At 33.1% G+C, this 10,759-nt stretch overlaps 1 non-coding gene across 1 annotated transcript; it reads right to left on the bottom strand.

Moving 5' to 3' along the window:
• Positions 1 to 6,273: 6,273 nt before the first annotated feature.
• Positions 6,274 to 6,383, bottom strand: LOC116466145 (U6 spliceosomal RNA). Its single transcript, XR_004247397.1, has one exon. It is a non-coding gene; the product is annotated as a U6 spliceosomal RNA (small nuclear RNA).
• Between the last annotated feature and the right edge of the window lie 4,376 nt (positions 6,384 to 10,759).

Genomic DNA, 10,759 nt, shown 5'->3' with positions numbered 1-10,759 from the left:
GCATTTCTGTCTTGTTCAGGACACTGAGTTAATCTTATAATATTATAATAAATATATTTCCAAGCTGTTACTGGGGTTACCATTAATGTTAGACATACATTCTATTTCCCTCTTGGAGAGACAGCATACACAATATATAAAATTGTTCATAATGTAACATATATAAGTTTCATAAATACAAAGACTATTCAAGAGTAAGTTCAAATAAATGATGATATACTCAATCTTCTAATCAATTGTCTAAAAGTTTTATTTAAAAATTAATTATCCAATGATTAAAATGATTTATAAGGAAGTTATCCAGATATGTTGCAATCCTAGAATCACAACTGTCTATAGTAGGGACTGATGGCATTTTCTTATTAAATGCCAATTTTAACCAGCTTATTAGTCTTGATATTTTAATAAGGATTGGCTTTTTATAATGAATGTGGGACTCTTTAATCCCACACATAATTAGTTCATTCTGATATGTTCTACAGATTGTCAAAAATCATAGAATATCTCCAAGAGCAACTTCTAAGAGGTTTCCTTTTCCATTATTTTGGAAGTAACTAAAATAAACTTAATAAAATTACTCATATCTCAAATATTTTCTCTTACAACTAGTGTATATATGATTTTCCATATCCCAAATTCATTTAAAAAATGTATGTCTATATATACTTTAGTTTATAGGTATTCTAAGAGTTGGGAATTCTGATTTAAAAATTTTTTTCAAGAGAGAAAGAAACAAACTGTAAAATTTTTCATTCTTTAAATCCTTCCCTCCTTCTTCCATTCCCTCATCTAAAAATATTGAATAAAATCCATGGGATACAACATATTTATTATGGTTTAAACGGAAGATTATTGCTGTAATCTTTTAATTAGTTAAAGACAAAGAAACATGGTTAACATATTTGTCCTATCCGTATGGTTTATATATCAAGTTTTGCATTTATGTTCCACATAAATTTCTACCATGAGTCTTCCCTCACAGTATACAAAATGATATAGTAATCAATAGTATAAGCCATTAGACTTCCAACTGAGGTGTGAGTATCTCTAGGAATAACACAAAGCTGTCAAAAAGTTAACTAAGCAGAGAATTTGAAGGAATTCAATTTCTCGGTATTCAACTTTCATATATATTATATTCTGCCATGTTTCTTTTTTTTTTTTTTTTTTTTTTTGAGACGGAGTCTCGCTCTGTCGCCCAGGCTGGAGTGGCTCACGCTTGTATTCTGCCATGTTTCTAAAATACCAACTAACTTATCAGCAATTGAAAAATGGGGAAATTATCTTGAATGAAGTGAACATATGTTGGAATATGAACTATTTTCTATAGTAAAGAGAGCCAGATTATCATAAATTAAACTAAAAATCTTTAGCAGAAAAGGAGAAAGCTTGGCTACTGCCCAGAGAGAATCCTTATTTTCTTTCTTTAAAAAAAATAAAATAAAATGAATGCCTGTAACAGATTATCCTTAAAGGTGCACATCTCTAGCCTTGGAATATTTTTAGGCTCCTAGCTTGTTAATACTTCTTCTAGTGCTTAGAGGCTCAGTTACATCTGCATTATCTCAGGGTCCGCAAGCTAGTATTTCTACTTAATTTTTCATTTTGGAGGGCACAATTTTTTCTATCCCTATAGGAAATCTATAGCTATAGTGAGCTTCCTGCCTTGGCTAACGGAGTTACTTCTCAAACTTCTCAGTGTTTTTGTTATTGTTGCCCTTGCTAATTTTTGTGTGTGTATGTGTGTGTGTGTGTGTGTGTGTGTGTGCGTGTGTGTGTGTATTTATTTCTGAGTTGTACTAGGTTCAAGTGGATTGGTTCAACCTTATTTTTCCAATAAGCCCTGATTATTTTAAGATTTTTTAGAACTCAGAATTCACATAGAATACATGTACTCTGTTATAGGATTATCAAAATTATTCTGTTAATTGTTCTCAAACTGTTTTGCACCTAAGGTGGCCCAGAAGATCGTATGCTTCCCTTTTTCCAAGTATCTTTCCCCAATCTCCTACCTTACCACTTAACAAGGGAAATGAACAACCCACATCTATCCTGAATTCTCTTGTGGTGTTTTTAACTGATATTAAAACACAGTTGAAACAAACTTGCAGTCAATCTGAAATACTGGTGTCAGTGATGGTACCATATGTCATAGAATAGCACATGACATGCAAGAAAGTGTTGGTGCGCTGAGTATGGCAATGACAGAGGATTTGTCTTATAGATAAAGGAAACTACTGGTTCTTCAAATAATCCCCAGTCAATAATTAATTTCTGCTATGACAGCCAGCAAATGTTCTCAGTGATAAAAATTTTTATTTAAATGCTTGCCTAGGAATTCAAGTAGAGAAGAATTTAACAATATTGAGCAACTATGTTTAATTTTGTATTAGTTATGGTCCAGGCAGAAATCTGAAAAAATAATTTTAAAAGTAAGGATTATTAATTAGTAAAAGGAGATTGACCATGTAAAGGGACATCGAAAACACTAAGACATGCAAGGATTACAAATATAGGGGACAGCCATTAGCTCTAGCTCTGACAAAGAGTACAATGGAGTGGAATAAATTTGGAAGAGGCCCCACCAACTCTAAGATTCAGAGCTCATTGGAGAAGGAGAGGCTTCAGTCACTGAATAACAGATAATTTTTGCACTAGAGTGCTAGGAGAATTCTCTGGAGGGAGGGCAACATTGGGTCACCTGCTGCTCTTGGCAAGGTACCTAGCCACCTGAGAGCTACAGAACTTGCTGGGAAACTGCATACTTGGTTGCTACCAAACATATTTTGTTGAGCAAGTACAGTCTAAGAACAACTGAGAAGACAAGAGGACTGTGACTATAATTGCTCTAAAAAATACTTGCAGATAGAAAAAGTGCAACCTAAATATACAAATACTAAACAAACATCCTGGTAGATCAGAGCACTGACTGCAGGAAAGAGGCTAAGAAGTACACATAGTTGTTTTATATAAAATACGTTTAGGGAAGATATTTTTCCTTTACAAAATGAAAGCATTTTGCTTAAATGAGTATTTTATAATTATAAAACTACAAAATATAAAACATAAAGTATATAGTGTTTTAAAATTATAATTCATTTTGACCTTTTGACTTCTAAATGACCAGTACAGATACTATTTTATGAAATTTATTTGTAAATTTTATTATTCATTATTACTATATATAATATGTGGTCATATAATTTTATAGTTATATACTTATATTTATAGATATAATTGTACATCTAAATGTGTATATATACACAGATATACACATACTCTTATTTTATAGGCTCTGAAATATTCTGTGGTAAAGACAATGTTTAAACTCATTAACCTAGCTTTTATTACTTTATTACATTATTATATTTGTATATTTTATTTATATATGTATAGTATTTATTTATATTTATTTATATTTTATTTTTGTATTTTATATTACTTATATTATTTACATTTTTATTACATTACTTTTAATGGCAAAAAATGCAATTACTTTTGCACCAACCTAATAAATAATTATAAATCTATTTGGGGAAACATTGTCGGGGGAGGAATAGTGCTACAAGAGGCAGTCTAGCTTATTTATGAAACATTATCTCTACTGTGGTATGTTTAGACAATATCTAAATGTGTAGTAAGTACACGCTACCTGATAGAATGCTAGGTGAAACAATGTGGTCACTTGACAATTTAGTCTTCCTTAGCCTTTTTCAAAAATGCATTGTTAAATTAGAAATTTTACATGAAAAAATGTTCTAGGCTGCATGAAACAATTTTAGTTGTTTGGAAATTATACTATATTATAACTTCTTCAATATCAAGTTTGTTTTTAGACAATATTGTCCTAAGACCAATTACCTGGGCCAGAGTTATAAAACTTCATAATCACAATTCTTTTGCAATTATTTATCATATTTTTTCATTTCCACTTGAAGATTCTGTTTATTATGATGTTAGGAATGTCACTACTGTCAGTCCCATTATTTAAAATTTTCCTAACATACTGAAGAAGCCTGAATTTTCAAAGAATATCTCTAAATGGAATAATTCACCACAAATTGCATATGTTACTGTTTGGTCTCAATTTCTACCTGATAAAGGCTCATGAAGTTTTCTATAGGAAGTTTTGGGTAAACGGAGAGGTCTTATAATCAAACAACTTGTATTATAAACCTAGTCTTACATCTAATAGCTATTTGAATTAGGGAATTAATATAAGCTCTTTGTTCTCATTTTTTCTCAGTTATAAAATGGAAAATCATTTTTAGATAGGAAATTAAATGGCATAAATCCTGGAGTCAACAAAAGTGAGCTATATTTAACTTTCTATGCCAATAAACACTCTTAATAACATTACATTACATGAATAAAAAAGACATAATTCATTAATTTAGCAAATAATTGTTGAATGTCTATTATTCCAGACACTATGCAAATCCTGCACTTTATTCACAGTCAGGTGGGTCCCTGGTTAGATGCTCTCCTCTATGAGGTTCCATACCTGTGAATTAGAAATTTGATAATCACATGGAAAATGGTGTTGGGTGAACATTTGTGGGCTGAAATTGTAAACCCTGAGCCAGAATAGATATCTATCTCATGAGAATAAAATGTTAAACCTTTCAGGTGGAAAATTCCAAATGAATTCAACTTATTAACAAGCTTTTTTTTTGTCTACTCAATTAATAATGCCATATTAGCTACTCAGCCCTTGTCTTTGTTGCTAAGTGGCTAGGTATTGAGAAGTACAATTAACTTCACAAGTGGGAGTCCATTCTCCCAGCCTATATCTAATCTCCATCTCTGCTACTCTGGCCACACCACTAACGTGCTTTTAGTGCCAGTTGTTGGGTAGACCAGTGGTAATGGTTAAGAAAATCTATACTCTACCAGCAGAATATTAACAGAGGAAAATGTCTAGCAAGGGTAAAGGAAGTAAGCTGGAGGAATCTTCGGATGGCAATGCATATCTGCCAACTGTGAAAGGAGTGAATAAAGAAAGGAGGAGTGGAGAGTCACTGCCTTATACTGAAGTGTAGCTTCAAGAAGATTGTGTCCATGCTAAAATGGAGCCCATGTGGTCGGCTGAAAAAGTGCCCCAAGGATATCAGGTCCCAGTTACCAGGGCCTAAGAATATAGTTTTGTTTGGTAAAATATAAGATTAAATTAGGGATTTTAAGATAAAGGTACTATCTTGTGTAATGAAATTAGTAAGTATCTTCCTGAGAAAGAGGAGGAGGGAGGATTTCACACAGACAGAAAAAGGAGAAGACACACACACAAGAGGAGAAAGCAAATGACCAATGAGACTGAGATTGGAGTGATGCAGCCAGAAGTGTCAAGAAATGCTGCAGTCACCAGAAGCTAGAATAAGCAAGGGATGGATTCTTTCCTAGAGCCTCTGGAGGAAGAATGGCTCTGATGACTTCTTGATATCAGCCCAGTGTGACTTATTTCAGACTTCTTCATCTAACATCTATTAGAATGAATTTCAATGGTTTTAAGCCACTCTCGTTTTGATAATTGTTACAGCAGCCCTAGGAAACCAATGCAGTTCTCAAGCCAAAGTTGTGCAGTAGAGGAAGTCAACATAATACAGGAATAGGTCAGGCATTGCCTGGAAGCCTCCTGGAGGAATTGTGGCTTTGGCACAAATGCAGTGGTGGATGAAGGATAGCAGCAGAGGCCATAAGTCAACTGTCCTCCCCAATGTCAGAGATAGAAGGAATAGATTTATAGCCACCAAAAAGAGGTAAACTTTTGACTTATCTTGCAGCTTATTATGTGTAGAATATCCCACTATAAATGCAAAAAAAGCCAATTTTTTCCAAGTCAAATGTGACATTTGTGAAATTTGCCTAAGTGTCAGGCCAAGCAGCAAGCTCCAATCAAAGTGAAATAAAAATAGTGTATTGACAACTTCTCTGAGCAAAAATAATACGAAAAATCATATTAAATATCTATTATGTAAAAATACAGAAAGGAAATTATATAACTAAAAAAGAAAAAGCATGATAAAGTTTGAAAATATTTAGAACCTTACAATTATTGATAAGAATATTTCATATAAAAATTACAGGTTGCATCTGAAGTGGAAACTAGAGGATAATTGACACATAGTTCAAGAATGACCAGTAGACCATAATTTAAAGCATCAAATTTTAAACAGTTGAGTTCACAGAAAGTTGAATAAAGAAAAAAAGATAAAAATAATGAAGAAGAATAGCATCGAATCTATAAATTTCTTCGAGCAGTATGGCCATTTTCTTGAAAATATTGAACACTTCATGAATTTGCGAGGAGGCATCCTTGCACAGACACCATGCTAATCTTCTCTGTACCATTCCAATTTTAGCATACGTGCTGCCAAAGTGAGTACAAATCCATTTTTATAAAAGAAAAAATTCACAACTTAGAATTACAAGTAAAAATTAGCATTATAGGACTATGTCATTAAAGAAAAGTATACAATGTTTCCAGTGGGAGGTGAAGTTTTAAAGTGGTAATTGGATTTGTAATTTGTAAATGGAAAATTACAAAGATAACCATATGAAATTATTTCCATAGTGGATATATTATAAATAAACCAACAAACTGTGTATTTTTTATAACTCTGGAGGCATGCTTGACATATATCTGTTTTATGAGTTTTCGTTCCAATGCAGGTATGCACTTACGCATTCTACTTACAAACTAATTTTATTACATTTTGTTTATCTAACCTTGAAAAAAATATCAACTCTGGAGCAGTAACTTTCATTTATAAGTCTAGTTGAGTTTGGCTGCTAAAGGCCAAATGCTAATTTTTCCCAAGCAATTATGAGTTGGTGTCAGAGACCTGTCATGAACAGTAGGTGAGCAGATGACAGGGCAATTGTGATACGCTTGTCAAATTAATCATTGGGAAGAAATGTTAGTACGCTCTGTTTAACACCATTTTATAATGTATAAAATTATTACATACCACATAATTTACATTGCTGGTTACACACCTTATTACATGCTATTAATATAACACTGAATCAGTGCTGTTATTCTGTTTATGAACATGCTTACATAGTTTCTCTTGATAATTAATGAGAACATTTTCATTAGCTAAACTAAGGAACTAAGGTTTTTCAATCAGACAAAGTATATGTTTCAAGATGGCTTATAATAAAGAAGTTTTATTACTCTTAGAGGCACAAAGGACAGAAATTCTTCACTGCCTGTATTCTTGGGCAGAGATAGATTTTAGGGGCTGCCACAGAATGAATTATAATTACGTAAATACATAATATAATAATTATATATGCTATTTTGACTAAGATAACAATACTTAAGTAATTTTTACAGGAATAGTTTTTATGATTCTTTTGCAATAAAGAAATATTTCAATTACTATGGGTAGTTATAATGAAAAAATATGCTTTAAAGGCTCTGAATAGATAGATCATATTTATAACATGATTGAAATTTTTTTGTATAATTACTTTTATATAGGACCAAAAGTTTATAAACAATATTGTTTTTGAAGTAATTTTATCCAGCCAACAAATAGAGTCCTGATCTGAAAATGGAAGTAAGTAAAATTAACATATAATAAAGAAATGTTTGCTATAGTATAAAATTATGGATAAATATCTGATACCTGCCTAGATAACAGATGAAGTCCAATAAACCTTGCCTTCTTCCACAAAATTTATCTTTATGGCTAATCATTAAGAGTTTGCAAACCAGTCTGTGAAAATATAAATAATAACAATATATTTTCTGTTCTGAAGAAATGACAATTTTTCCCATCATTTCTGATAATCTGTTTCACTAACTTCTAAAAGGTCTGTTGACTGTGTGTTACATATAAATGTATATTTGTATATAATGTAGTTTAGGGGTTATCTAATGTAACTCACCCAATTGGATGGTACATGGCTTGAAAACACCATCAGTTACAACTCTCCTTCACTGAATTCTGAATAGATGTTTATACTAATTAAGATATGGCTTATTTATTTAAGGAGTGCTAACATGTCACATATATTCATAGAACGTATACATTTACGTAATAAATATCACAGGTTCCTCTGTCATGTAGTGATATTTGAATCTAAGAGGACTATTAGGATTTGATGAAAAGAAGTAAACAAATATTCAGATCAACATGTCCTTCCAAAGGGAAGGCACATGAGATGAAAATATGTCATGATGCCATGTTGCCAAGGAAATCAACTAAAAGCATAAAAAGCTGGAGGGCACTGTCAAAATAACCAGTTAGTCAAGTCAGGGCATTTGCCAGTTGCATTTGTATCTTATGCAACTTATTCAGAAAAAAAAAAGTTCAGTCTTGAAGGCCTGTAGAGGCATAATCATAACAATGATCTATTAACCATTAATACTGAGATAATATTTAAAATTCAAAATAATTTTTCTAAAGTCATAAAGGATTTACACCTGCCAAGCTATTTTCCTAAACCATTTTATACTCCTAACTGCATTATATAATTACTCCAGTTTCTCTATCTTCTTGCCAGCATACAGTGTTTTCCCTAGTCCTTATTTTAACCACTGTAAGTGTTTGTTCTCACGTGGTGGAAAGGATGAATGAGCTCTCTGGTGTCTCTTTTATAAGGGAATTACCCTGATTTAGGAGAACTTCATCTTCATGACCTAATCACCTCCTGAAGGGTCCCAGCTCCTACTACCATCACCTTGAGGGTTAAGATTTTTAACATACAAATTTTGGGGAGACAAAGGGATTCAGAAAACAGAGGTTCTTTATTGAATAGGTCTTCTGAAAATATTTTCTACCAGTCAGTGGCTTATCTTTTTATTCTTTTGACATTGCCTTTCATGGAGAAAAAGTTTTTCATTTTAATCAAGTTGAGCTTATCAAATCATGTGTTCACGGATTGTGCCTTTGGTGTTACATCCAAAAAATCATAAAACCCAAAGTCATGGAGATTTTTTCCTATACTATATTCAAGAAATTTTAACATGTTATGTTTACATTAAGTCTGTGCTCCATTTTGAGTCAATTCTGTAAGTGGTGTAAGGTCTGTATGTGGGTTCATGTGTTTAATATGTGGACATCTAGTTGTCTTGTGGCATCCTTGTCTATGTGGACATCCTTGTCTATGTGGACATCTTGATGTCTAGTGGCATCCTTGTCTTGTGCTGTTTTTTAAGTGGAATGCGTCCAGCTTTTGCTCCTTTGGCATGATGTTGGCTGTGTTTTTTTTATATATGGCTCTTACTATTTTCAGGTATGTTCTTTCAATACCTAGTTTATTGAGAGTTTTTAACATGAAGGATATGGAATTTTATCAAAAGACTTCTCTGCATCTATTGAGATAACTGTGTGTTTTTTGTTTAGTTCTGTTTAAGTGATGAATCACATTTATTGATTTGTGTATGTTGAACCAACCATGCATTCCAGGGATGAATCCTACTTGATAATGGTTAATTAGGTTTTTGATGTGCTGCTAGATACGTTTTGCTAGTATTTCTTTCAGGATTTTTGCATCGATGTTCATCAAAGATACTGGCCGTGTGTGTGTGTGTGTGTGTGTGTGTGTGTGTGTGTGTGTTTCTTTAAACCTATTGTGTCTCTGCCGGGTTTTGATATCAGGATGATGCTGGCCTCATAAAATGAGTTAGGGAGGGTCCCTCCTTTTTAATTTTTGGAAAAGTTTCAGTAGAAATAGTACAAATTCTTTTTTTTTTTTTTTTTTTTTTTTGTATAGCTAATGGAATTCAGCTGTGAATCCATCTGGTCCTGAACTTATTTTGGTTGGTAGGCTATTTATTACTGCCTCAATTTCAGAGTTCATTATCAGTTTGTTCAAGGATTCAATTTTTTCCTGATTCAGTATTGAGAGGTTGTATATGTTCAGAGACTTATTTATTTCTTCCAGATTTTCTAGTTTATATGCATACAGGTGTTTATAATATTCTCTGATGGTTGTATTTCTGTGGGGTTAGTGGTAATATGCTCCTTATTGTCTCTGATTGTGTTTATTTAAATCTCTCTTTCTCTTGTCTGTTAGTCTAGCTAGCAGTCTATCTTCCCCCGATCCCCCACCCCCCCAAAGAAAAAAACAGCTGCTGGTTCCATGGATCTTTTAAATGTTTTTTTGTTGTTGTTGTTGTTTTTGTTTTTTTGTGTGTGTATGTGTGTGTGTGTGTCTGTCACCTTCAGTTCAGCTCTGATTTTGATTATTTCTTGTCTTTTTATACCTTTGGGATGTGTTTGCTCTTGGTTCTCCAATTCTTTTAGTTGTAATGTTAGATTGTTAACTTGAGATCTTTCTTTCTTTTTTTCTTTTTTTTTTTTGAGATGGAGTGTCACTCCCGTCGCACAGGCTGGAGTGCAGTGGCAATCTCAGCTCACTGCAACCTCTGTCATTCCTGTAATCCAAGCCCTTTGGGAGGCTGAGGCAGGCAGATCATGAGGTCAGGGGTCAAGACCAGCCTGACCAACATGGTGAAAACCCGTCTCTACTAAAAATACAAAAATTAGCTGGATGTGGTGGCACATGCCTGTAATCCCAGCTACTCAGGAGGCTGAGGCAGGAGGATCATTTGAACCCAGGAGGTGGAGGGGAGCAGAGATCGCGCCATTGCACTCAAGCTTGGGTGACAGAGTGAGACTCTGTCTCAAAAAAAAGAAAAGAAAAAATATTTGAGATCTTTCTAACTTTTTGATGTGGGCAAATAATTAGTGCTATAAATTTCTCTCTCAACAATGCCTTAGCTGTGTCCTAGAGATTCTGGTAC

The sequence above is a fragment of the Hylobates moloch genome, unplaced genomic scaffold (assembly GCF_009828535.3).
Source record: "Hylobates moloch isolate HMO894 unplaced genomic scaffold, HMol_V3 SCAFFOLD_3, whole genome shotgun sequence".
NCBI lineage: Eukaryota > Metazoa > Chordata > Mammalia > Primates > Hylobatidae > Hylobates > Hylobates moloch.
This window is presented reverse-complemented; position numbering and strand designations above follow the sequence as displayed.